The sequence below is a fragment of the Sminthopsis crassicaudata genome, chromosome 2 (genome assembly GCF_048593235.1).
Source record: "Sminthopsis crassicaudata isolate SCR6 chromosome 2, ASM4859323v1, whole genome shotgun sequence".
Classification (NCBI taxonomy): Eukaryota; Metazoa; Chordata; class Mammalia; order Dasyuromorphia; family Dasyuridae; genus Sminthopsis; species Sminthopsis crassicaudata.
This window is the reverse complement of record NC_133618.1, coordinates 186,776,861-186,803,173: the sequence shown is the minus strand read 5'-3', so window position 1 is coordinate 186,803,173 and position 26,313 is coordinate 186,776,861. Positions and strand designations below refer to the sequence as shown.

Sequence of the window (26,313 nt, the reverse complement as noted above, 5' to 3'; positions counted from 1 at the left end):
GTGGGTCACATTACTTTCTGAAGCTTAGGCCTAAGGTCTGACTTTTCTGCCCTACAGCCCTCTGAGAATAGAGATCATGTGAATTCCTGAAACTTAGACCTAAAATCTGGCCCACTCCATCTCATATACTTTTTGAGAAATCTTCACCTGATCCCATTTACTCCCTCCTCTTTATTTCATATGTTTTAAGATTTCTTACACCAATCTTGATATATTTCTTCCACTAGGATATCCTTGTTATCTAGGCCTTCAGACTTGTCCCTCGCTTCAGTATCAGTCACCTTCTACCATTTAGAACCAACACTCGAACATCAGTAGAAGCTTTCAGGAACCATTTTAGCTAAGAAATCTTGCTCTATTCTTGTGATAAAGTACATAAGCAATCTGATGATAGAATATTGCTGCTTAAAGCAATGAGCAGGAATCAGAGACCTACTTCCACCAACTCTCACCATTTGTCTTGGAAACCCAGCCAATCCAGATCCAACAGATTGGCATCTGGCAGCCATAGAACTACAGCACTGTGGAGGCCCATGGACCATCATTTTCACCCAATCCAGACTCAGATTCATTAGGACAAAGGGATGAAGGTCTCATCTTCTGGAACTGTTTCAGGTTGACAAGAGGCATAGAGCCGGCCCTGCTCAGTGGGGTCCAGACTAAGGAGGGAGAACATGTGGCATGTAGGCATATAGGGTTGGAATTTCATGAGTTGGAGTCTGAAGAACAACTCTCATAAGCAGATTAAAAATGCAAGGACTAAATATGAGCAAAAGAAAAATAATCTCATCCAACTGCTTTCTCTGGAATACCAAATAATGTCTTCCCCAAATTTCTGCTTTTGTTTTCTCAAAGGAGTAGGGGGAAAGGATGGAATGCTGTGGCCTTAAGTGAATATGAGCTTTTTAAACCATACTTTCAGAACTTACTTGCCTGGGAGCTATATGAGGGAATGTAAAAGTCAGGAATTGGGGAATTAAAGGTGCCATAGTCAGTGGCAAAAAAAGCAGCAGCATGTACAGCTGAATCTGCAAGCCTTTTTCCCTTGTCATGAAGTGAATCTCCCTTCTCTTATGAAACATAACATAAACTTCTCTAGATCCATGGACAGCTTGCAGTAATTGTTCCCCTGCATACTTAATAGGGGAATGTTTGGTTGTCAAAAACTCCCTTTCTTTCCATACAGCCCCAATGATCATGAAAAACATGTGAAATCAAGTCTATATATATATATATATATTCTCATTCCTTTTCCCAATTCTAAAGCTCTGATATAGGCAAAAACTAAAAAAAAAAAAAAAAAAAAATGCTCTGAACCTGGTGGGGAGTCAGAATCTCCAGTGATTGGCCCAGGATCTTTATAGGCTTCCTCAATTAGAAGGGCTATGACAGCTAAGGCAGGAGGGTCACTCCAAAGACACCAAGTTTCTCTGAAATCCTGGAATTGAGGACCTGACCCCACCTTCCATCAATGTACAATGTAAAAGTTAGGGCTAAGGCAGGGGAGAGGTCAGTTTATCTTTCAAGGTCTTAAAAACCTTGGCCTGATCAAAGCATGATAAGATTGTCTACTTCTTGTCCTAGGGAGCAAAAGGGATGTGGGAGTTTGCCCCAAAACCTAGGCAAAGTGGATCTTCAGACAAAGCAACTCTTACCCCAGGAAACAAAGAAGTTAAGGGTTTTATGGCAGTAGCCAGAGAAACCTCCAGGGCTGGACTGCAAATGAAGATGTCTTCTATATATTTGTATTGTACCTCATGTCTTCCACTGACCACTTGCTCTAATTACAGAAATTTATTATAAAAGGAAAAAGCCAGATATTATAATATATCTGTCAAAACTGATTTTTCAGGGCCTCGATCTGAGAGCACATATATGACAGGATAAAGCATCCTTAGCTATGACAACCAATCATGTAACAATTCTATCTCATAGCCAGGGTCAGGAATAATCAGGTGGGAAGTAAAGAAACAGAACTGGAAAACTGAGTCAGAAGGATCCCACCTTAAGCATTAGCTAAAGTTGTCCTCCTAACTCTTTCCTAGATAAAATATCCATCTGTAATAATTCAGGAAGGCATCCCTCTGAGTAACTTACGACATTTCTGTGAAATGATGGGTTATTGACTTAATGATTCATTAGGCAATCATATCCAAATTCGAAACTCAAAACAATATTAGTTACAGTCCCAAGAGATTTCATCTCAATAGCAAGTTTCACCAACCAGGGACTTCAAGTCTATATAAAAACAAACAAAAAAATCTTACAAACTGTTGTGCATAACCTATCAAATGCACCTGCAAAACACAGTCAAAACTAAAGCAGGATTATCAGGTTAAGATTCTTCTCTGGGTACTACAAGAAAGCTATAGATCATATTTGTTATCATATTCTTTAAAAAAGGAGACCATTATGCATTTAAATAAACATTAGATAATTTGCTGAATTGGTTTTGAAATAACCACTTTCAGAGCATTTGCAGTTAACCAGAAATATAGCAAATTTCTTAGACGTTCCTTCCATTGCTAAGTGGTGGAACTTTTGATGTAGCATCACAAATGACTGCCTTAAAACAACCAGACTTGAAAAATAAAAACAAATATTCAGTTATTTATGCCATGTAATTGTAAGCTATTTCTTTAAAAAGTAAAAGCAATTAATGTTAAAATAATTTTATTTAATCAGAAGGGGGGCAGGGAAGGGGATATAGGGGCTGGCAGCAGAAGTTAGGGGGCATGAGCTTCAGTGAATGGGTTTGTTCTCTCAGTTCTAAAAAGCAGGCACACCCAGTGGGGGAGGGGTGGGATAAATCTTCATCTTCCCAAGCAAACAGATCTTTTCCTTTCTCCTTCCTCCACTCCACATGGTGTCTCTTCTAATTCTTCTATGTTTTCCAACTCCATTTCTCCTCCTTATAGCTAACTCTTTTAGGGTGTCAAATCCTCCACCAAGACCCGGACTGTCAGCCAAGGACATGCACCAACATCATAGGGTGTCTCCTCCCCCCTGGCAAATGGCAAGTTCTACTAGGAGCTTGCCCCTTTCTGTAATAAATCTACCTTTTGCCAAAGGCAATGGCCAAAGTGTATTCCTTACATGAAGGAATCCCAATTTTGATGCCTATCATCATCCAGTGTCTATATAACCCACGTAATACATAACAATCTTAGGTTTAGATATTACACTAACCCCAAAAATGTAATTAGCAATTTCACAATTTTCATAAGTGATAGCCAAATAAACAACATCATAAAAAATGGACAGGAATCTCATGTAATTTATAGCCATTTCCAATTTTAATGTACACACCAATTAAAAAGTTATTTTAAAAATCAATATTTTACCTTCTAACTAGATGCTCCATTCAAACTATCAATTGTTTTGGCAAATCTTGACCCTTGTTTAGAAATAATTTTTTTAAACTTTAAGATTCACAATATAGTTAATATCTAAATAACTTTGAAACAAATTTCATAGAACTTATACATATATCCAGAAGAGCTGACAAAATTTAAAGCATAGCTCATAATTTTTACAAAGTACCCAATATACATTTTTAGAAATCAACATACTTCATCTAACTAGAGGATACAAACATGTGACCCCTTAAGGTAAGTTACCAGAACTTTGTTTTAATAGCCTGTTTTTAAAATTTAAAATCAAATCAAATACAGATTTTAATTTCCAGTTGCAATATTCCAATATTTGCACACAAATTTCTAAGATCTTTGCTTAAACGCTCACAATTCATACCATTTAACTGTGATCATCTTATATAATTGTAATAGTAAGAGACTCATCATATAAAACTTATAATTTATCTTGATATCTAAGGAGGTGGCCTTAAGCTCAAAATTCCTGATGTAAAAGCCTATAATATTATAATAAGTTATTTCTACTTAAGAAAGTTGTAGATCATCAGTAGACTCATTCCTTCATTGGGACCTAAGTATCTGAAACAACTTATTTCTCAGGGATAATAACCCTACAAAATAGTTTTAAGAAGCTTAAAACACTTCCTGTCTGTTTACTTTCTTTGACTGACTTCAGCTTTCTTTGTTCTCTTTTACCTCCCCCCATTCAGAGCTGCATACTCTCAGGTCTCCAGGCTTTTAAAATACAAACCTGATCCAGATAAAGTTTTGTGAGCTGTCTCTCTCCCTCTCTCACCCATCTTCTCTCTCTTATCTCTCTCTCCCTCCCCCCTCCCCCTTTCTCTTTCTTCTGTGAATCAGAAAAGGTTTATGGTGTTTACTGCCAGGTTTTAAAAGTAGCCAAGTGCTTTTCTGTTTTTCCCAAAGATCCCAAACTCCAATTTTCTGTTTACACAGTCAGTGCAAAACTATGACAATTTATATAAAACATTTTTACTATAATATCTCAAATAACCAATTCCACTGAACTAATTGAACATTATTTTCTTTCTTTCACTCACCCTTCCTTTCAAGTGAATACTTCATCCTATGCACTGTCCTCCTCGAGGAGGCCTTAATTTATTTGAATTTGCTTCCAAATTACTTTATACACACACAAAATTCCTTATCTCAAGTATTGTATGTTGGTCACATCTAAAAACCTATAAAGTTATCAAATATGACACAATTAAATCCAATAAAGTGGTTAACACTGATGACATTTGTTTCATACTAAGCAGTTTTGCAATCTTGAAATAACCAATTGCTAAAATCCCCAGTCGTTATGATGTGGGTTGAGGTCCCTTTAAGATTCCTTTCTAATTTCCAACCCCGCCATAGCTGAAGAAGCTAGGATCTTTGATTTGCAAATCCTGGTCAACATCACCCTTTTGAATTCCAATGATATCCAGGCTTTCCCAGCCCCCACAGGATCTGAGCTAACTTGGGCTTTCCTAGCCCCCACTATCTGCTCAGGTTTCCCCAACCCCCACAAACAGCTTCCTCCTTATCTAAAAACCCATTGAGTACTATTCAATTCTAACCCTGGTTGAAACCAGCTAGGAGCCTGGGACTCTACCCACCTTCAAGATCACCAAGAGCCCCCATTATAAAAAGGGGAACCTTGGAGCCCACTCTTTGCAGGAGCCCAAACATGGCATCTTACATCAGCCATGCCAAGGTTCTTGTCTGCCTGCCACCAGCTCTGGCCCTGGCATCTTTCTACCTTTACCCTTACTTCCAAACCCTTACAATAAACCTTTTTTTTTTTTTTTTTTAAAGCAATCTAGGTTTTTCAGGCCTTTAAATTCCTTTACAGGGGATTCTGCGCTGTCACTAGACTGCATTTAACTATGCATACAAAAGGGGTTACCCCTTACCTAATTCTCATCAATTATTCTCAAAAATTAGCTAACTTTTTCTGTGCCCCCCAGCTTGGACAGAGTTGAGGTCCACAGGAAAGAAGTTAGGCTTTTTTTTTTTTTTTTTAACAAAATCTAGCTCACAGAACAGACATTACACAGACATTCTGCACAATGACACACACAGAGAAAAACACAAAAATTACATGGAATAGGATCATCCCTTCCCCACACACAAAACCACAATATTTCATCAAATGCATTCTCTGGTGATATTTTAGATTTTTTTTTTTTTTTTTTTTTTTTTTTTTTTTTTTTTTTTTTTTTGCTCTGAAGATTTGGGTTTGAATTGCTCCTTTCCTTCTGGGGAGAGTTGCTCCATTCTCATAGATTGTGATCCTGTAATACACTGAGCCTCTCAACTTGGATCCCCAAACCTGGAAGGGTCTCCCCTATCCAGCAGTTATCCAGAGCACCCCTGCTCTGTGCTGTTGATCAGGACTTCCTTCTGGCTTATTAAGTAGCACTCCTTAACCTTGGATCACCAAGCCTTGATGATCCCACAGTCCCCTTCAGCCTAAGAGCAGCCCAAGAACACATATAGTGCCCTGGGGAGAATAACTCCACTGCCCTTTCCCCTTCTACTCCTGGATTATGTCCGCACAAGTTACCTGACTGGCCACTTGCCCTCAGGCTTCTTTTCCTTTGAAGATTTGTATTCCTATTTGAAATGTTTGGATGCCTCTCTTTAGGAGCATACTCTACAGAGAGGGAGGCTGAGAGTCTGATCTCAAAGATGGTCAGAGAAAATCCTACCTAATGCCTGCCTTGAATTAGAACTCCAGTCCTCTCTCTGGAAAGTCACAGATTCCAGAATGAGCCCCCATAAACTGTGTGGGATGAATGCTAGACGCCCTTATCCAAACTGACTACTACGAGGCATCTTCAAACAGGAAGCATTTATTTGGTGCTTGCAAGGAGAGACCCAAGCTCTCCAGCTGAACAGCTCAGAGCCTCTCAGTTACCAGCATTGTGTGCCTAGTGGTGACTGGGAAATGTTGAATTGGTTAAATAGCAAAAGACTTGGGTTCATTGGATAGACTAGAAAGGAAGTAACAATTGACTAATGGTCAGCAATGCTGTCTATTTCCTGTGGGATGTGTAACTTTCTGAAGTTTAGACCTAGTGTCTGATTCTTTTCAGTTCATAAACATTTTGAGAAATCTTCCCTTGCTCCCATTTACTATGTAACTCTTGTTTCCTATTTCTCTTGAATCCTCTGCTTTTCTTCAGCTACCTTGTTTTCTTATGATTTAACCTGTTCTCCCTTCAAGGATTCCACCCTTATCCCATTCCTGTTAATGTACATGTAGTTCTAAACCCTTCCTCCCATCTCATTCCTTCATTTTTTTATTTCTTTATAATTTAGAAGAGTTCCATTCTCTACTAAATATATATGTTATTTTCTCTTTAAACTTGATCTGATGGGTATTGAGGCAGAAGATACCCCAACAATATTAAGGTCCCTTGGTCAGTGTCATGGGTTTGACGAAAGAATTCATACACTCAGTTTTTCTCCTATTTAAGGGGCAAAAACTTATTATAATTGATAATTGTGATGCTAATTGAAGCAGGCTAAAAAAGTTCCAAGGGAATCTTCTATGAGTCAAAAGTAAGAAGAACATTTTATAGGAAATAAGTCACTAATATGCTAATTCTATGGTCCAGAGATACAATTAAGGAGTGATAGGGGTATGGTAATTCCCAGCATTGAATTCTATGGCTTACTTACCAACAGATAGTTCTCTGACAGCCAGCATTATTTATGGTACTCCCAAGGCTGGGTAGACTTAGAATTTCTCAGGAATTGCTGCATTCTCATACCTCTCAAGTGGATTTTTCTCTAAAAGACCCTCCCTTATCTTCTCTTCCCTCTCTATCCTCTTATCCACTTATTTCTTTCTGAATTTAGAAGGCATCATATATATATATATATATATATATATATACACACACACACACATATACATATACATATATATGTATATATATGTGTGTGTATGTAAATGTATAAATGCATATATACATATATACTAACCCATATATGTTTGTGTGTATGTATGTGTGTGTATATACATATATCTGTTTGTATATATGTATTTTTCCTTCTTTAACCCAGTCCTGATGAGAGTAGGATTCTAGAACAACCTGTTCTTCCCTCCACCCTCAACCCCATCTAATTCCTCTGTATTTTCCTACATGGTTTGCTTTTTAGAATCACTTCCTACTCAGCTCTAGCTCAATTTTTCTTTTGACCTACAGGGCAAAGTTCTTTCCGTAAGACTATTAGCTTTCTTAGCTTCGACAATTATGATTCTCAATGCAAATAAAGAGCTTAAGTTTTTTTCTTTTCTGTTTGCTTTTTCCATTTTTGTCTGCCTTTAAGGGTCAGCTAGGTGGTATAGTAGATAGAATACAGGGTCTGGAGTCAGGAAGACTTATGTTCCTAAGTTTAAATCTGACCTCAGAAGTTTACTAGCTATGTGGCCCTGGCAATTCACTTAACCCTGCTTGCCCAAGTTCTTCATCTGTAAAATGATCTGGAGAAGAAAATGAAAAAAACACTCCAGTATCTTTGCCAAGAAAACCCCAATTGGGGTCAGGAAGCATAGGACAGAACTGAAAGTGTGAACAATGACTGCCATTATTGCCACAGCTTCTTAAAGCTTGAAGCCATGTGTAACAACAATGCTAAAATTTATTTAGTGCTTTAAGGTTTAAAGAGTACTTGTATACGTTATCTCATTACATACTTACAACAGGTTTATTAGGGGTGTGTGTGTGTGTGTGTGTGTGTGTGTGTATGTGTGTTATGTTCCTCATAGTTATTGTTCTGAGTAGGTATTCAAATAAATATTTGTTATTTTAATATTAATTTTTTCTTGGTTTAAAATGTATGAAATTGTTATATGATCTAAGATATAATTAATTCTTTATAACAAAATTACTATTTAAGGGAACTGAATTATAACTAGCATTAAGCAAACAGGGTTTTGTGCTAGGGCACTGATATCCACTATACTTCTTTGCCATACTTCAAGATTCTCTGCTACTTCTCATCACCCTGTATAGCATACTGTCTTCCTCCCCCCCAAGACTGATTGATATTGATAGGGTACAACTTCTAGGAGAAATATGGCAATAATTTTAAGGTCCCCTGATCTTAGAGTGCTTCTGTTTTAACAATCTGTTAGAAAGTTTTCTGGCTTTAGAATCAGTGATCTTGAGTTTCCTCCCTTCTTCCCAAACCTTAGAATGCTCTTGTTCTAATAATCTGTCTGTCAATGATTGTAAAAATCTTTTACTATAAATATATAATAATACTTCCCTTAGACTTCAGGGAAGAAACATTAAGGAACCTGAGGCCCTCTGACCTTAGAGTGCAATTGTTCTGACAATCTGTTTATCTTCTGGGACAAATTTAAAGTCTTCTGACTTCAGAAAAGTCCTACAAACATTGCTGACTGTCAGATACATAATCTTCTGGTCAGTGATTATCAAATTCCTGAGACCACTCCTCAGTTCAACCACTGGGCCATAAAATTAGCATATCAGTGACATGAATAACTGGATAAATTTGTGTTCTTGCTCCTGATTCTTTGTTAAATTCTTGTGGAATTTAGCCCCCTTCATTTGGTGTGATAGTTACAACAAACTTTTCCCCTTGACTTGGAGATGGGTTCAAGCCTGCAAATTCTTTTGTGATACCTTGTGACAATGGTCTGCTACCCCAACCTTTTGGGGTCCTTTCTCAACCTCAACAATGTATCATCCTTTTCCCAAGTTTGCTTTCCCTAAACTGCATTTTTTTTTCAACAGATGAAAAAAAAAATGGTTCTGTAAGGAATTGTAAAGTCACTCTTTGTCTCCTCTTTCTGATAGCATAGATTATCATTCATTTTGTTTAAGAATGCAAAGAATTCATTTATATTTTGGGAAGTTGAGATGCTTTGGGGGAGCTAAATTCTTTAAGCTGTCTTATGAATTCTATTTTCCATGTTCCGATCTGTTGATTTACTTGGAAATGGTAATTGTTGTTTTTCAAGTTCTTAAACTTGTAGGTTTTATCAAGCTCTAGGAAAATTCCCCACTTTGTAAATTATGAAACAACCAGAAAGATGTTATGAATTAAAATTCAAGTTTATTAAATAAACATTAGAATAAACTCTATTATGTATTCTCTAGAAAATGGAAAAAAGCAAATTAGTTCTTTGAATCTTCTGCTTTCTTTGGAAGAATGGCATGAGATGAGATGGAGAAGGACATTTTTCTAACCTGAGATTTGCTTTCCCACCTCTGTGATTTTGCTTAGACTTTGTCCTATACCTGGCATCTTCTCTGATTAGTAAAATCCCTAGTTTTATTCAAGTCTCATCTTAGGTGCCACATCTTCAGGAGATCTTTCCTATTGCCTTTAATTAGAGTTTTGTGTAAATATTTCCAGAAGAATGTTAGGCTTCTTCAATTCAGGAAATTCATTTTATTCTATCTTTTTGACCTTATAACTCTAGCACTTAGACTAGTAATCTATATATGATAGGTTTTTTTTTTTCCTTCCTTATTGAAATAAATTGCTGGTAAAGAATGTTATCTAGGATAAAATCTGTTAAAATGCTTCTCTCCTTACTCTTCTTCAAATTCTTCCTATTTCTCAAATTCTAACTTAGATCAAACTGTTTCAATGCAATTTGTCCTTATCTCAATGATCCACAGTAGTTCCTCTCTCCTCAGTTCTCCTAAAACTCCAGTTATTTTTGGTATTGATCTATTATTTGCTATATATGCTACTTTACTCCCACATCAATTAATGTAATTACAGAATGTTCAATATTCTCAATGGAATCAATCAGTCAAAGTAAGCTAACTGTGAACAAATCATTAAGCAGTTTAAAGATATCACAGGAGTTTTGGGTCATTGGACAAAAGCACATAATGTCACACAGGAAATATATTATGATTGGCAAAGATGATCAAACACATTTGGGGACTCACATTCAACAAAGAAAACCAGTTTGGAATCATGTATTCCATCAGCAAAGCAGCCAAGTGGTAATCTGTCTGTCTACCTGCCCACCTGTCTGTCTCTCTATGTCTGTGTTTTTATAGTTATCTGCCTATCTGTATGTTTGCCTGACTGTCTCTGCCTGTTTCCTTCTCTCTGTTTCTCTGTGTTTGTGTCTATATTTCTGTCTCTCTGCACTGATCAGATTTCTTAACAGTGTTCTTAACTGTGGCAGTAGATAGCAGTATCTGCTTTGGTATCTGAGAGACACTGAGGATAGACTTGATATCCTGAGTAAAGGCAGCTAAATGACTGACTCCACAAAGCACTTTATGAGGACTCCACAAAGTAAGAAAGAGACTCAGAACAACTCTGAGCTTTGAGTTTAACATTGGGTCACATGTGCTTTTTAAGTTTTTATCCACCCTCCTCTGAGACTTATATATATGCTATCACTTTGGAGGGATTTTTTGAAACAATTCCTTGCTTCACCCGCTAAGTGAATATCTTTTCTAAAGCTAAAGTTTGTCTGATAATCAGCACACCAATGGGAACTTACCAGCAAGAGTACTAGAAAGTCCACAGTTCCTCACAGATGCTTCTGGAACTTTGGAAAAAAAGGTTAGTAGAAATAATTGTCTGGCAATCTGACCTGTCAATGAAAATAAAAGTTGCCAATAATCAGTAATAGCAACAATTTATATTATAACTTATATCCCTAGCTAGACTTTAAGTTCAGTGATTCCTTCATTTTATCTCTTACAATTTCTCAGTTGTAGTAAGCACAATTAAAAAATGTGAAAAGATCAATGAATGAATCATATTAAAACAAAGAATTGAGGCAAAATTATGTCTTACTAAGAAAACTAGATTTATTTGCAATATTATGGGCACCTTATTTTTTCTCACTGGGACTCAGTTATTTTCTTGTAAAATATTGTAAAATCTCTTCCTAACAAATCTTATTTGAGAGGCCAAAATCCAGGAAGAGGTGCTTTTTTATTTTTGCCTTTATTTCTTCAATTCCTAAGTGATGAAGCTAGTACAAAAGCCAAAAATTAACTTTTTGTTGAATAGGACATTCTCCTTTCTGAAGTATGAGTGTTGTTGATCTGGTCAATAAAATATAATTAAATCCTTGTCATGCTGGAATCTATCAATAGAGCACCAGAAATAATTATTAACATCTATAAAATACAAATGATTGAGTGACTAGGGATGAATGAAACCTTCAAGCTGAAGTCAAAGGGATCCATAAATAGTGCTAGGGTTCCCAGAAACCTTGTGTTATTATAGACCTGGGAAAACCATATAGATAAACAATTTATTTCCTTTGACTTTCATGTTATTGTTTTCATGCTGTATAGACAAGGACAAGTCTTCACTATATATTCGATCTTTAATATCAGTAGAATAAAGTGAATTTTCACCATTGATAGGAATCAAATATCTATTTTCCTAAAATATGTCTCTGAAACAGTACCAATTCAAACCCCCTTGTAGTTTGAAGCATTAATTAATCTCTTATAAGGTGACAACCCCTAGACTTTGTGTTGTTTTCACATCTGACCAAATAAAACTGAAATTGTGTTTGTCTTTTTCAGGTTCATTGCCTGTTTATAATGATATTAATAATAACAATAACAATAAAAATCTCTTTCAATTCCCTCTCCTAAATCTGAATTTTAATTAATTCCTCCTCCACCTAGATTTTCTACCCCTTCACTTCATCTTAAGAGATATGTTCCATTGTTGTCTCATTTTTAAGAAACAAGGGGCATCTTTCTTATTTTAATCTCTCTCCTTCCTAGTTCTTCTCCACTTGTACTATTTGGATAAATAACTTCAGCATGGAACAGATGATAAACATGGATAAAAAAAACAACAAAGGAAGCAAATTGCTTCCCATCTACAAAGTCGAATAATGAAACCAATAATCTCCAGAGACATCCACCTGATTTACAGGTGCAGATATGTCTAAAGCAGGGTAGGTTTCCTGCCTGATGTGAGTCAATTTTCTATTTGGGGAAGTGGAAGAGAAAGAAATCACCTAAGATTACAATATGATCATAGTGGCATTTAAAATACAGAACTGTGATTAATCCATAGAGAGAAGAGTGGCACATAAAACTGCCTGAGTTATGGAGGTAATACTTCAAAATAAATCACTGTGTAGCAAATGTCTTATTGGAAGGATCTATGCATTGTTGTACACCCACAGGATGTTGTAAAATGCTTGGAAGGATTGGGAAAGCAAGAGCAATGAGTAGCCCCATAATTTTCTACCATGTTTTAAAATTGCTTTTGTATTCTTATTACCATCTGTCTCCCATGTCTGGAATGCTCTCCCTCCCACAGCCCTGCCACTTAGAATCCCAAATGTCCTTCAAGGCTCAGCTCAAATGTAAACTTTTACAAGAATCCTTTCATTATTCTCATAAAAAGGTAATCTTTACTAAAGTACTTAACATGTGCCAGGCACACAACCCAGAGAGGCAAGTACTATTGTTATACCTATTTATAGATAAGAAAACTGAAACAAAGAGAATTTAAGGGTTTTGCCACAATGACAGTACCAGAAACCCCCCCCCCCCCAGGGATTTATTTATTTATTTTTGTCTAGATAAAAGAAGCCATTCTTTACCTCAATTCTTACTTTGCCTTAATCACTGAATGAAAGTTGTCTCTGTCAGATGAAGATCTGATAAAGACCTTAATTTAAAAAGATCAAGGTCTCCCACTGCATCCTGTGCTATCTCCAGTCATCTAGATTTGGAGCCATATAGCTCTGGAGGACAAAAGAAGGCTGGTGATTTTGCTCAGCCCTTCTTCACTTCTAACTCATTTACATATCATGGTATCAATTCCCAGATGTCACTCTCTCCTTCAAGAATGATGGACAATTAATAACAATATATATATACATACATATATATATATATATATATATATATATATATATATATATATATATATATATATATATATATATATATATATATATATATATATATATATATATATATATATATATATATATATATATATATATATATATATATATATATATATATATATATATATATATATATATATATATATATATATATATATATATACATGTGGCTTCCTGGGCTGGACTCTAAACTTTTTGAGGTCAGGAATTCTTTCACTGTTATCTTTGTATTTTTAGCACCTAGCCCTGTACAGGCAGATCTCCTTGATATTGCATTCTAGATGACGACAATATCACAACAAAATAAGTCACATGAATTTCTGGCTTCCCAATGTATATAAAATATATATCTATACTACACTGTAGTCTATGAACTGTGCACTATCATCTCAGCCTTCAATGAATCATAATCTCTTTTATTGGTGGAGAATCTTACCTAGATAATGATAGCTTATACCTGATCAGCATAGTGGCTTGCTGAAGGCTGAAGTGACTGTAACACTTTTTTTAAAAATAAGAATGAAGTTCTTGTCTCTGTTTAACTCTTTCTTTACTTGAACACTTAGAGTTACTAATTAGCCTCATTTCAATACTGTGTCTTAGGGAAAGGGAAGATGACTAGAGAATGGTGGGACAGTTGAGCATTCAGAACACATATTCCATTTATAGATCTTATAAAGACATAGTTTTTAGCACTCCAAAATAATTACAATAGTGATATCAAAGATATAATAATATATAATAATAATAACAATAATGAAAAAGTTTAAAATATTATGAGAATTATTAAAATGTGACATAGAAACATGATATGAGCATATGCTATTAGAAACATTGTTCTGGGAGACTTGCTTGGGTGCACACCTTCAATTTATGAAACAATATCTGCACAGTACAATAAAATGAGGTATTACAATAAAATAAGGTATGGCCAGACTGGCACATAGTAGCTAAAATTTTTTTAATTCCTTGAATGACTGTTAGGTTCTTACTAAGTGCTAATGAGATGATGAGATATAAAGTTCTTACTAAGTGCTAAGTCAGTACTTAACAATTCTCTAGTTCCGGTCTTTAAGGGGAGTTTTACCCTTTTGAACTTCTGGGGAGGAGCTTACATGTTTAAGAGGGGCAGTTCATTGGTTGAAGTATTTCTCCCATAGGCCCCTGAGTTATTCCATGCCCATTCTCTGGGAGGATAAAAGAAGAAGTTAGATTCTGGAAAGTCAGTTCTGGATTGGATCAAGGAGAAGATGTCTCGTGGATTTGCAAGTGAAGAGGGCAGAGAAAAAGATTCACAGAGAAAAGAAACCTCCTCCCAGAGAAGGATTACAACTGAGAGACATCAGAACTTTACAGAAATGTTTGGAAGAATTATTCATATTTAATCTATATTGGATTCCTTGCTGTCTTGGAGAGGGAGGGGGAGGGAAGAAAGGGAGGCAAGCAGTGACCATCTTATTGTTTATTTGATTTACTGAATATCTAATTATCTGTTTCTTTTTTTATTTTAATCTTTCTAGTTAGTTACCTATTGACATAAAAACCTTTGAACTGCTATCTTTCTCTGCTCTTTTATCTTTTTTGCTTAGACCTCTTCATATTTCTTCATCATCTTCTTTTCATACCTTACTATTTTCTGGCACTCACACAGACCTACTTTTCTCCACCTGATACCTTAACTGCTGAGCTCTCTTTTTAGTATTGTTTGTCCATTTTCTAATATATCTTGCTGTTCTGATCAAGAGTATATTCCCTATTCTTTACTGTCACTTCTAGATCCACTTATATAACCTTGTCCTTCTTTCCTTTTTTTTTTTCCCCCAAGGATTTCAGGACTTTCTTTAACTGCTAAATCTGATAGCCTTTTTAAAGTCCTTTATCTCTTCTCACTTTTATAACTGTTTTTTTCTTAGTATTTCTTGTACTTGGACAATCTATCTGTTATGATGGGAAAGCATTTCCTCTTCATTTCTGCCTTTCAGACTTTTTTTTTTTATCTTCCCATAAGGCTCAGTTCAGGTGTCATGTCCTCCATTATGGACCTTCTTTATTGCTTTTAGATCTCCCTCCCAGTTTATTTATATGTTATACCTTTCAATTAAATGTAAAGTCACTGGGAAGGAACTGCTTATGTATACTAGCCTTGTATTATATTTGGTTAGCTGTAAGTGAAAACCTATTGAATTGAACCGATTTGTTTTGTTTTGATTTACATATTCTTAGCTGGATAATTATTTCATTAAACAATGATCAATGATTCCCTACAAAAAATACCTATAAAGAAAAAAAATCACCTGAAGTCACAGATTAATGGCTATGTGCCCTTCAATTTCTAGGTACATATCTGAAGGGATTATACATTGTGTCAGGTGCTACTTGAGAAAACAGTTTCAATTCTTTTTTGCTATATCATATGTACTTTAAAAGCTATGAAGCACATACTTCCCACATAAGCAAATACAACAGTCAGCAAGTACCTGATATTATTGCTATCCATGAGTTGTTCTTTATCAAAATGCTGTGTTCTTCCTCAGTACATTTGATTAACTGGAGAACATCCAAAGGAAGCCAGTCAGAATGTTCAAAGTTATGTACATGAGGAATGTTTGAAGGAAATGTGAATATTTAGTCTGGAGTAGTAAGAGGCTATCATGACAGTTGTCCAGAGTCAGTCCATTTGGTCAAAGATGCTTGTATGATTCCCTGGATGAATAAGTGGATTTGAACTCATAGATGTTGGTTCAAATCCCAATTTCATTCACTGTGTGATTTTTTTTTTTTTTTTTTTTTTTGGAAAATGCCTGTCTCTCCAGTCTTCATTTTTCTTTAGGAAAAATGAGGGTAATTAGATTAGATGGCTTTTGAGCTTTCTACCACCTCTATATCTATGATCTTAAGTATTTGAAAGACAACTGAAACAGGGATTAAATGCATACTTCAGGGGACAAAGCTAGAGGAAATTAAAAGAAAAAAGCAAATGCAATTTTTTGATGTTAGGATAAGTTTCCCAACAAAAGGCTATCTGAAAGTACCTGGATTATCTTGGGAAATAATGGTGACTTCCCCTTTTCTGGAAGCTTTTAAGCAGAAACTGTATAAGCAGAAACTGAATGATTATTTGTCATTTATGCTGTTTGAGTACGAGGTGGGTATCCTTTTTTTTTTTTTTTTTTTTTTAAAGTTTTGCTTGATAAATAGCTACTGAGATCCTAATCACCTCAGAAATTCTGTGAAAGGTGTTAAATGTGTATTCCTGTCTTCTTCCTACATAAATCACCATTAGGCCATTACTTTTCTTTTTGAGTGAGTTTATGATTTTTTATAATTAAAACATTAGAATCACAAATTTAGTAGTTAAATAAACTTTTGAAATGATTAGCCTTCTTCCAAGACATAAGTAGAAACAATAACCTTTGGATCTTAATCAGATGCTGAATTATTTGGTTTAGGGTAATAGTCCTTTTCCCAAGAAATTTTTATCAGTATAAGCCCTGGAAATAGTGGATTATATGAATTGGTTTAGTGGAAGATTTTTATTCTATTGGGGGATCTGACTAGCAACTTTAAGCATTTGTATTTCCTCTATTATTGGATGACTGAATTGACAATCAATATCTGGCCAGTTAGCTAGCAATAGAATGAATCAATTGATAAATAGCAACCCAATTATGAAGAAGCACATCACTGTCCAATGTTTGTATCACAATTGCTTAAAATAGCCTGAAATGCTGAAATATAGTTTGAAAAATAGATATAAAATAGAATGTATAATGTGGTTGCCATTTATTGACATATTATTGCTGATTGATTTAAAGTAGATTGACATTTCAGCCAGGCAGACATAGAGAATTTGAATAGTGGAGCTTTCTATTCATGTTCCCCACACTTTTCAAGAGAAAATATGCTATGAAGTATACACTGGTGCTTCAGACACATGGAGATAGCAGAAATGGCCAAATTCTTAAATTGTTGCCTAGCATCAAATTCATTATCTGGTAAGTAAATGGGCATGAGTTATTTTTATCTGGACCATAGTATTTTCCACTCTAAATACTCTGAGCAAAGATTATTTTGGTTATGTAGATATCTCACTTATCTGCTGAGTTAAGGGCAAAGATATTGGGGCGATACTTGAACATGGCATTTGCTACTAAAAATATTTCCTTTAATGATCTTAAATTCTCATTACTTTTTGGGAAAACACACTGTTTTGGGAGAATGTTTCAAAAAGATTGTAGGTTTAGATAGGACATCATCATTCATAGATTAGTAAATTGAGACCTAGAAAGGAGAAATGACTTGCATTTTGTCCTAAATATAGTTAAGTACAAGAGTTGGGATCATTGATTAACAGGGACAAAGAATGATAATTACTAATCCTTGAAATAGCCAGTAGGTCAGTAGACCAAGGAGGTGATATGATTGTAATCCTTAAATTATTATTTCTATATACATGTTTTACTCCTTTTAAACTCATTTATGTGTATATTAATTTATTTAAAAGATTTCTTAAAAAAATAACTAAAGGTTTGTTTTTGTTTTGTTTTTAAACTCTATTGTGTAGAAAGATTTTTCAAAATAATACTACTCTATTTGGCTCTTTTCAACAATGAGTTGTTCCAGATAATTTCAATAGACTTGTGATGGAAAGAGCTATCCACATCCAGAGAAAGAATTCTAGAGACTGAATATGGATCAAAGCATAGTATTTTCAACTTTTTTTTTGTTCTTATTGCTTGTTTGCTTTTTTCCCCCTTTCTCACGGTTCCCCATCTTCCTGCCCTTTGATCTGATTTTTCTTGTTCAGCATGATAAATATGAAAATATGTTTAGATGAATTGCACGTGTTTAACTTGCATTGCTTGCTGTCTAGGAGAGGTGGTGGGGGAGAGGAAGAAAAATTCAGTTTTATAACAAGGTTTTGTTAACGTGAATGTTGAAAACTATCTTTGTATGTATATGGAAAAATAAAATACTATTAAAAATGGTCACAACCTTTTGCTCAACACATCATTGTTTGCAAAGTGTTTTTGCATTTTTATCTCAGTTTACCTACCTAGTAGAATGAGGTCTCTGGGGCAAGTTTTCATATGCCTATTTTATAGGTAAATCAACTGAACTCAAAATAGGTTAAATGATTTACCCAAAGTCATACAACTGATAAATGAAAAAGCATTGGAATGCAAATCCATGTTGCTTATCCAAAAACCATTTATTTTTATTATCATTGGTGATCCCAGATGTCAACACTTAGTTTTGGAACTATCTTTACCAGTAGATTCTAAGTTCCATGAGACTGGAGATGTATTTTTATTTCTACCTCCCCAGGATGTTTAAATATTGTAGCTGCTGAATAAATGTATCCAAGTTACATTTAAATTATCTAATTCAAAGATAAATCATGGTATAGTGCTTGGAGATCTAGATCTTGGAAAAATCTAGGTTCAGTTTCTATTTTTGGTCAAGGGAGAGAAAAAGAGAGAGAGGGGGAGAGGGAGAGAAAGAGAGGGGGAGAGGGAGAGAAAGAGAGGGGGAGAGGGAGAGAAAGAGAGGGGGAGAGGGAGAGAAAGAGAGGGGGGAGGGAGAGAAAGAGAGGGGGGAGGGAGAGAAAGAGAGGGGGGAGGGAGAGAAAGAGAGGGGGGGAGGGAGAGAAAGAGAGAGGGGGAGAGAGAGAAAGAGAGGGGGAGAAGGAGGAGGAAAAGCAGAAGGAGAAGGAAGAGGAGGAGGAGGAAGAGAAGAAGGAGGAGGAGGAGGAGAAAGAGGAAGGGAGGAAGGGAGGGAGGGAGGGAGGGAGAAGAGAGAGTAGAGAGAGAAGATCTAAGCTTCCTAAAACATGAACTCATAACTTCTCTCCTGGGAAATTGTGAACAGGTGCTGAAGAAAAAAAAAAAAAAAAAAAATCTTGAAATGTCAAAGGTAAAAGAACAGGAACATAAATGTTGCCAGATCTGAGTCTATTTCAGGTTCAAAACAAGCTGAGACCATGTTTCTTTGACAAGTCTGACTTAATTATATTTTAAATTCAGTAGTCATTAAATTCCCTAGTGACTTATAAAGGAGAAAGTAGCCTTTTACTTACATTGACTAATCCAGCTTCTTCCTTCCAAATGCTAGAAGGAGTGAATCCTGAATAATCCTATTTATCCAATTTTACTTTTTAAAATTTTTATTCATTTCAAGGTACATATCCAAGCAAATAGCAAAAAGGAATTAGAGAAGTTACACAGATTAGAATTTAACAAATGATATGAAAGAGATGTTAACTTAATCCAGTTAAGAAGGCTCTATCTCATTCAAGGAGATCAAGTTTACAAGTCTTTAGGAACACAAACTGGAATTAAGAGACACATTGAAGGGCTAGCTTCTCCTAGATATTGACATCTTCTCTATGCATATCTCTCTCAAAATATTTCTGGAATTACACATGTATCTGCCCTCAGATCTCTGTCCTAACTTCTATGCATGAGTGTATAATCATGTCTTGTTCAGCACATTCTCCATCAAAGTAGAGTTAATTCTTCTTTCACATGCTTAGACACACACACACACACACACACACACACACACACACACACACACACATTTCCAAGGGATGATTGTAGGCTGTGAGCATTTTGGGTGTTGTCTTTAAGACCTTAGTTTCTTGTGTACAGTGAAATATAGACTAGATGATTTCTAAGGCCCCTTTCAGGACCAAATCCTTAATTATCATTGTACATTGAAAAGAATACTAGATATGGAGTCAGAGAATCTAAATGTAATCCTAGATATACTATTTATTTTTTGATTGATCTCAGTAAAATATTTAACCTCAGTTTTCCTATTTATAAAGTAAGAAAGTTGAATTAGGTGGTCTCCAATTTCTGATCCAGCTGTAATTCTATAATTTGATGATGTTCAAAATAATGAAAATCATTAGAATTGTATTGCTGAGAAATGATCTTTTTTACTTAGGCTTAGTAATATGACATTTAACAGTTGATTGATTTCCTAGAATCCAAACACACATAGTAGAAAGATTTTGATTATTTTTAGCCATAGAAGGTGAGGAAGAAGACAGTTGTGGAATGGTTATTAATTTTTTGACTTTTATTTATCAAGTAGTAGTGTCCTAAAGTTTAAGTTTAAATACTTTATGGGCCACAAAATGTAGTTAAGAATCCAAGGGAAGCTCACCATATGACCTTTGAGAAGGTCTTTTTCATGTAAATAATCCTTTGAAAGCTAAATGAAAACAAATTATGTGGTTGGCAAGGCCAGTGTGCTGTTTATATTAGCCAGTGTACCTGACCTTTGAGAATCCATTGATCTCTCTTGACCTGCAAGTCCTTCTGGAAATCACTGATGAATTGTTTTATTCCAAACATCTTTGGGAATGATATTCTGGTGACATGTATTGAAAACAGTTATTATATAATCATATAATTATATAATTATATTAATACAAGTTATATGGTATTATCATAATTATTACAATATAAAATACCATTGACATGTAATTATATTTCACAGATTATTGATTATTGTTATTGATCTTCATGTTTGCTTGAAGATGACTCACTATGGGAGAACTATTGGGAGCAAAGTACAGTATCTGATTGATTAATCAGACCAATACACATTTGGAATACCCTACTATAGATTGGCCAAAAATAGTCCATATGAACATTTGATGTGGAAATGTTTAAATTTGTGCCTCTCATTTGTTTTTTTTTTTTTTTTTTTTTGAGCTAATCCAATTCTTCTTTGTTCATTGATTATAATACCTTTCTTGATGCTGATATATCATGCTAGCTGGTCTTCTTCGAGAGTAACTCATGTCTGACAATAAATTCCAAAGTTCTTCAGAAAGATCTTGAGAATGTCCTTGTATCACTTCTGACTTCCTATACATACTTGTCTTGTGTGAGTTCTCTGTAAAACAGTCTTAGGCAAACATATCTTTGGCACTTGAACAGTGTCATCAATACATTGGAGCTCATTCTCTGCAGTAGAGTTTGAATGCTTGATAGTTCAGCTCCAGAAGAGTTTAGTATTTTGTCTTCCCAGGTAATATTTAGAATCTGCCTAAGACAATTTAAATGGAAATGATTCAGCTTCCTGGCATGGTGCTGGTATAATGCCCAGGCTTCAGAGGCCTGTAACAATATGGCCAGCACAAAGGCTCTGTAGATCTTCAGTTTGGTAGGCAGCCTAATACCTCTTGTCTCCCACATTTTCCTTCAGAGCCTCCCAAGCACTCACTGAGTTTGCTCTGGCATTATGTGCATCAACCTCATCATCTATGAGTATATCCCTGCCAATCCAAGTGAACTCATCCAAAGCATTCAATATGTCTCAATTTGCTGGAACTGATGATTCTACATATGGATAGTGCTGTGCTGGCTGTTGGAGAAATCTCCATTTTCTTAGTGTTAACTGTCAGGGCAAAATTAGTACAAGCAGCAAAAAATTGATTCAATCTTTATTGTGCTTCAGCATTAGAAGCTGCAGTGAATGTACAGTCATCTGCAAACAAAAAAAATCACCTATCAACTATCACTTCACTTTAGTCTTGATTTGAAGCCTTTTGAAGTTGAATAATTAACTATATTTTCTGTAGCTAACCTCTATGCCAATTTCATCCTTGTTGAAGGCATCTGACAATATCACTGAAAATATCATGTTAAAAAGTATAGGAGCAATTACACGGTCTTGCTTCATTCTACTGATGACTAGGAAAGCATGAAAGCATGATCCATTATCCAGAATCCAGGCAAGCATGCTTTCATGGAACTGACATATAAAACCAATGAATAACTGACATTTTGAAGTGATCTTTCACAATCCCTTATGACTGACAGCATCAAAAGTCTTGGTTAGATCTACAGACATTATTTACACATCTCTGTTCTACTTCAGGCATTTCTTTTGGAGTTGTTAAGTAGAAAATACCCTACTCACCATAATTTGGGCCTTGCTGAAGCCACACATTCAGAGGGAATAATCACTTGTTAAATTTTATATTAGTAAATCTAAGTTAAAATATCTTTTTTTTTTCAGGAATAATTGTATTCTTATCATCTTCATGTTTTAGAAAGCCATTAAATACTTACTATCTGTGTGATCCTAATAAAGGCAAAATAGGACACAGGATTCAAACATATGACCTTTAGATCAGACATTTCAGACTTTGCCAACTGAACTTTCCAAAGAGCTAATATTACAAATCTGAATGGAATGAATGAAAAATTAGATCCTTTTAAAGATAACTTAATGATATATATACATAGTTGAGAGTGAATGTATATATGGCATTTTATTTGAAGTCTTACAGAAGGACTCTGCAAATCTTGTTTTGGAATATAGATTAAAATATTGTAGCTGTACATTTTTACAATCACAGCAATTTTAAATATTTGCAAAAAAAAACCCAAGAAAAATTAAGAAAGAAAAAATATATTTCATTATGCATTCAGAGTCCATCAATTTTCTCTCAGTTTTCTCTCAGGAAATGGGTATTATTTTTTAAAAATTATGTCCTTTGGAATTGTCTTTAATAATTGCATTGATGGAGATAGCTGTCACTCACAGCTGATTATTTTCATGTTTAAAATTGCTGTGATTGTAAAAAATATACTTCTAGTTCTCTTAATCTCACTGCATCAAAAAATATGACTTTTCAAATTCTTTTGAAACATTTCTGTTCATTATTTCTTATAGAACAAGAATATTCCATTTCAATCATGTACCACAAATTATTCAGGCTTTTCTCAATTGATGGGCAGCTCCTTAATTTCTAATCCTTTGCCAACGCAAAAAAGAGCTGCTATATATTTTTGTACAAATAGATTCTTTTCCTTTTTAAAAAAATCTCTTTGGGATATATGTTCAGCAGATATGGATCTAAATTGCTCTCTAGCATGGTTAGATTAGTTCATAACTACACCAATAACTTCACCAGTTCATTAATGTCCCAATTTTTCTACATTCCTTTTCAGCATTTGTCAATTTTATCTTCTTTCATATTAGCCACTCTGATAGGTGTGAGGTGATACATCAGACTTGTTTTACTTTGTATTTCTCTGCGCAATAGTGATTTAGAGCATCCTTTTTTTTTTTTTTTTTTTTTTTTTTTATAGTTAGCTTTCATTCCTTCTTCTGAAAACTACCCCTTTGATCATTCTTTAATTGAGGAACAATTTGTATTCTTAAAAATTTGACTTTTTTCTGTTTTTTTTTTTTTAATCTATCCCATAGTTTTCCCCTTTTGCTCTGATTTTTCTCTTTCAACATGATTCATAATACAATGTGTATTTAAAAAAATGAGGCCTTTATCAGAGACCTCAGCCCTTTACTTTCCTTCTAATTTAGGCTGCATTGATTTTGTTGTTGTAAAGTTTTTTTTTTATTATTAATTTTATAATTACAAAATTTTCTGACAGCACATATGAATGAATAATTTTTTATAACATTATCCCTTGTATTCATTTTTCCAAATTTTCCCCTCCCTCCCTCCCTCTACTCCCTCCCCTAGATAATAGGCAATCCCATACATATTAAATATGTTACAGTATAACCTAAGTACAATATATGTGTGTAAATCCAATTTTCTTGTTGCACATTAAGAATTGGATTCCGAAGGTATACGTAACCTGGGTAGAAAGACAGTAGTGCTAATAGTTTACATTCAATTCCCAGTGTTCCTTCTCTGGGTGTAGCTGTTTGTGTCCATCATTGATCAACTGGAAGTGAGTTGGATCTTCTTTATGTTGAAGATATCCACTTCCATCAGAATATATCTTCATACAGTATTGTTGTTGAAGTGTACAGCGATCTTCTGGTTCTGCTCATTTCACTCAGCATCAGTTCATGCAAGTCTCTCCAAGCCTTTCTGTATTCCTCCTGCTGGTCATTTCTTACAGAGCAATAATATTCCATAACCTTCATGTACCATAATTTACCCAACCATTCTCCAATTAATGGACCTCCATTCATCTTCCAGTTTATAGCCATTACGAAAAGGGCTGCCACAAACATTTTGGCACATACAGGTCCCTTTCCCCTCCTCAGTATTTCTTTGGGATAATAAGCCCAGTAGTAGCACTGCTGAATCAAAGGGTATGCACAGTTTGATAACTTTTTGGGCATAGTTCCAAATTGCTCTCCAGAATGGTTGGATTCTTTCACAACTCCACCAACAATGTATTAGTGTCCCAGTTTTCCCACATCCCCTCCAACATTCATCATTATTTGTTCCTGTCATCTCAGCCAATCTGACAGGTGTGTAGTGGTATCTCAGAGTTGTCTTAATTTGCATTTCTCTGATCAATAGTGATTTGGAACACTTTTTCATATGAGTAGATATAGTTTCAATTTCATCATCTGAAAATTGTCTGTTTATATCCTTTGACCATTTATCAATTGGAGAATGGTTTGATTTCTTATAAATTAGGGTCAGTTCTCTATATATTTTGGAAATGAGACGTTTATCAGAACGTTTAAAATATTTTCCCAATTTGTTACTTCCCTTCTAATCTTGTTTGCATTAGTATTATTTGTATAGAAAGCTTTTAGTTTGATGTAATCAAAATCTTCTATTTTGTTATCAATAATAATCTCTAGTTCTCCTCTAGTCATAAATTCCTTCCTCCTTCACAGGTCTGAGAGGTAGACTATCCTCTGTTCCTCTAATCTATTTATGATCTCATTCTTTATGCCTAAATCATGGACCCATTTTGAGCTTATCTTGGTATATGGTGTTAAGTGTGGATCTATATCTAATTTCTGCCATACTAATTTCCAGTTTTCCCAACAGTTTTTTTTCAAATAATTAATTTTTATCCCAAAAGTTGGTATCTTTGGGTTTGTCAAACACTAGATTGCTATAGTTGTACCCTTTTTTGTCCTTTGTACCTAATCTGTTCCTCTGATTGACTAGTCTATTTCTTAGCCAATAATAAATGGTTTTGGTTACTGCTGCTTCATAATATAGCTTTAGATCAGGTACACCTAGTCCACCTTCATCTGACTTTTTTTTTTTCATTAATTCCCTTGCAATTCTCGACCTTTTATTCTTCCATATGAATTTTGTTGTTATTTTTTCTAGGTCATTAAAATAGTTTCTTGGGAGTCTGATTGGTATAGCACTAAATAAATAGATTAGTTTGGGGAGTATTGCCATCTTTATTATATTCATTTGGCCTATCCACAAGCACTGAATGTCTTTCCAATTATTTAAATCTGATTTTATTTTTGTGGCAAGTATTTTATAATTTTGCTCATATAATTCCTGACTTTTCTTTGGTAGATGGATTCCCAAATATTTTATACTCTTGACATTTGTTTTGAATGGAATTTCTCTTTGTATCTCTTGCTGTTGCATTGTGTTGGTGATGTATAAAAATGCTGAGGATTTATGTGGATTTATTTCATATCCAGCAACTTTGCTAAAGTTGTGAATTATTTCTAATAACTTTTTATTAGAATCTCTGGGGTTTTCTAAGTATACCATCATATCATCTGCAAAGAGTGACAGTTTGATTTCCTCATTACCTACTCTTATTCCTTTAATCTCTTTCTTGACTCTTATTGCCAAGGCTAGCATGTCTAATACAATATTGAATAGTAATGGTGATAGTGGGCAACCTTGTTTCATTCCTGATCTTACTGGGAAAGGTTCCAGTTTATCTCCATTACATATTATGCTTACTGACGGTCTTAAATATATGCTCCTGATTATTCTAAGGAATAATCCATTTATTCCTATACTCTCAAGCATTTTTGTTAGAATGGATGTTGGATTTTATCAAATGCTTCTTCTGCATCTGTTGAGATGATCATATGGTTTTTATTCAATTGATTATTAATATGGTCAATTATACTAATAGTTTTCCTAATATTAAACCATCCCTGCATTCCTGATATAAATCCTACTTGATCATAGTGTATTATCCTGGGGATGATTTTCTGTAGTCTTTTTGCTAATATGTAATTTAAGATTTTAGCATCAATATAGAATTGTCATTTTTATGACAATAA

The 26,313-nt window shown here is 34.7% G+C and overlaps 1 long non-coding RNA gene across 2 annotated transcripts in view; it reads left to right on the top strand.

Annotated features, from left to right (window-relative positions):
• The window catches only part of LOC141553339 (uncharacterized), a 150,575-nt gene that overhangs the window by 110,264 nt on the left and 13,998 nt on the right, over positions 1-26,313 (top strand). Inside the window, exon 5 of one of the 2 annotated variants that reach the window (XR_012485408.1) lies at positions 14,454-14,573. The exons of the other annotated variant lie outside the window; for it this stretch is intronic. This is a non-coding gene — a long non-coding RNA (uncharacterized LOC141553339). Of the gene's footprint in view, positions 1-14,453; positions 14,574-26,313 lie in introns of those variants that run through there. 2 annotated transcript variants of the gene reach the window in all.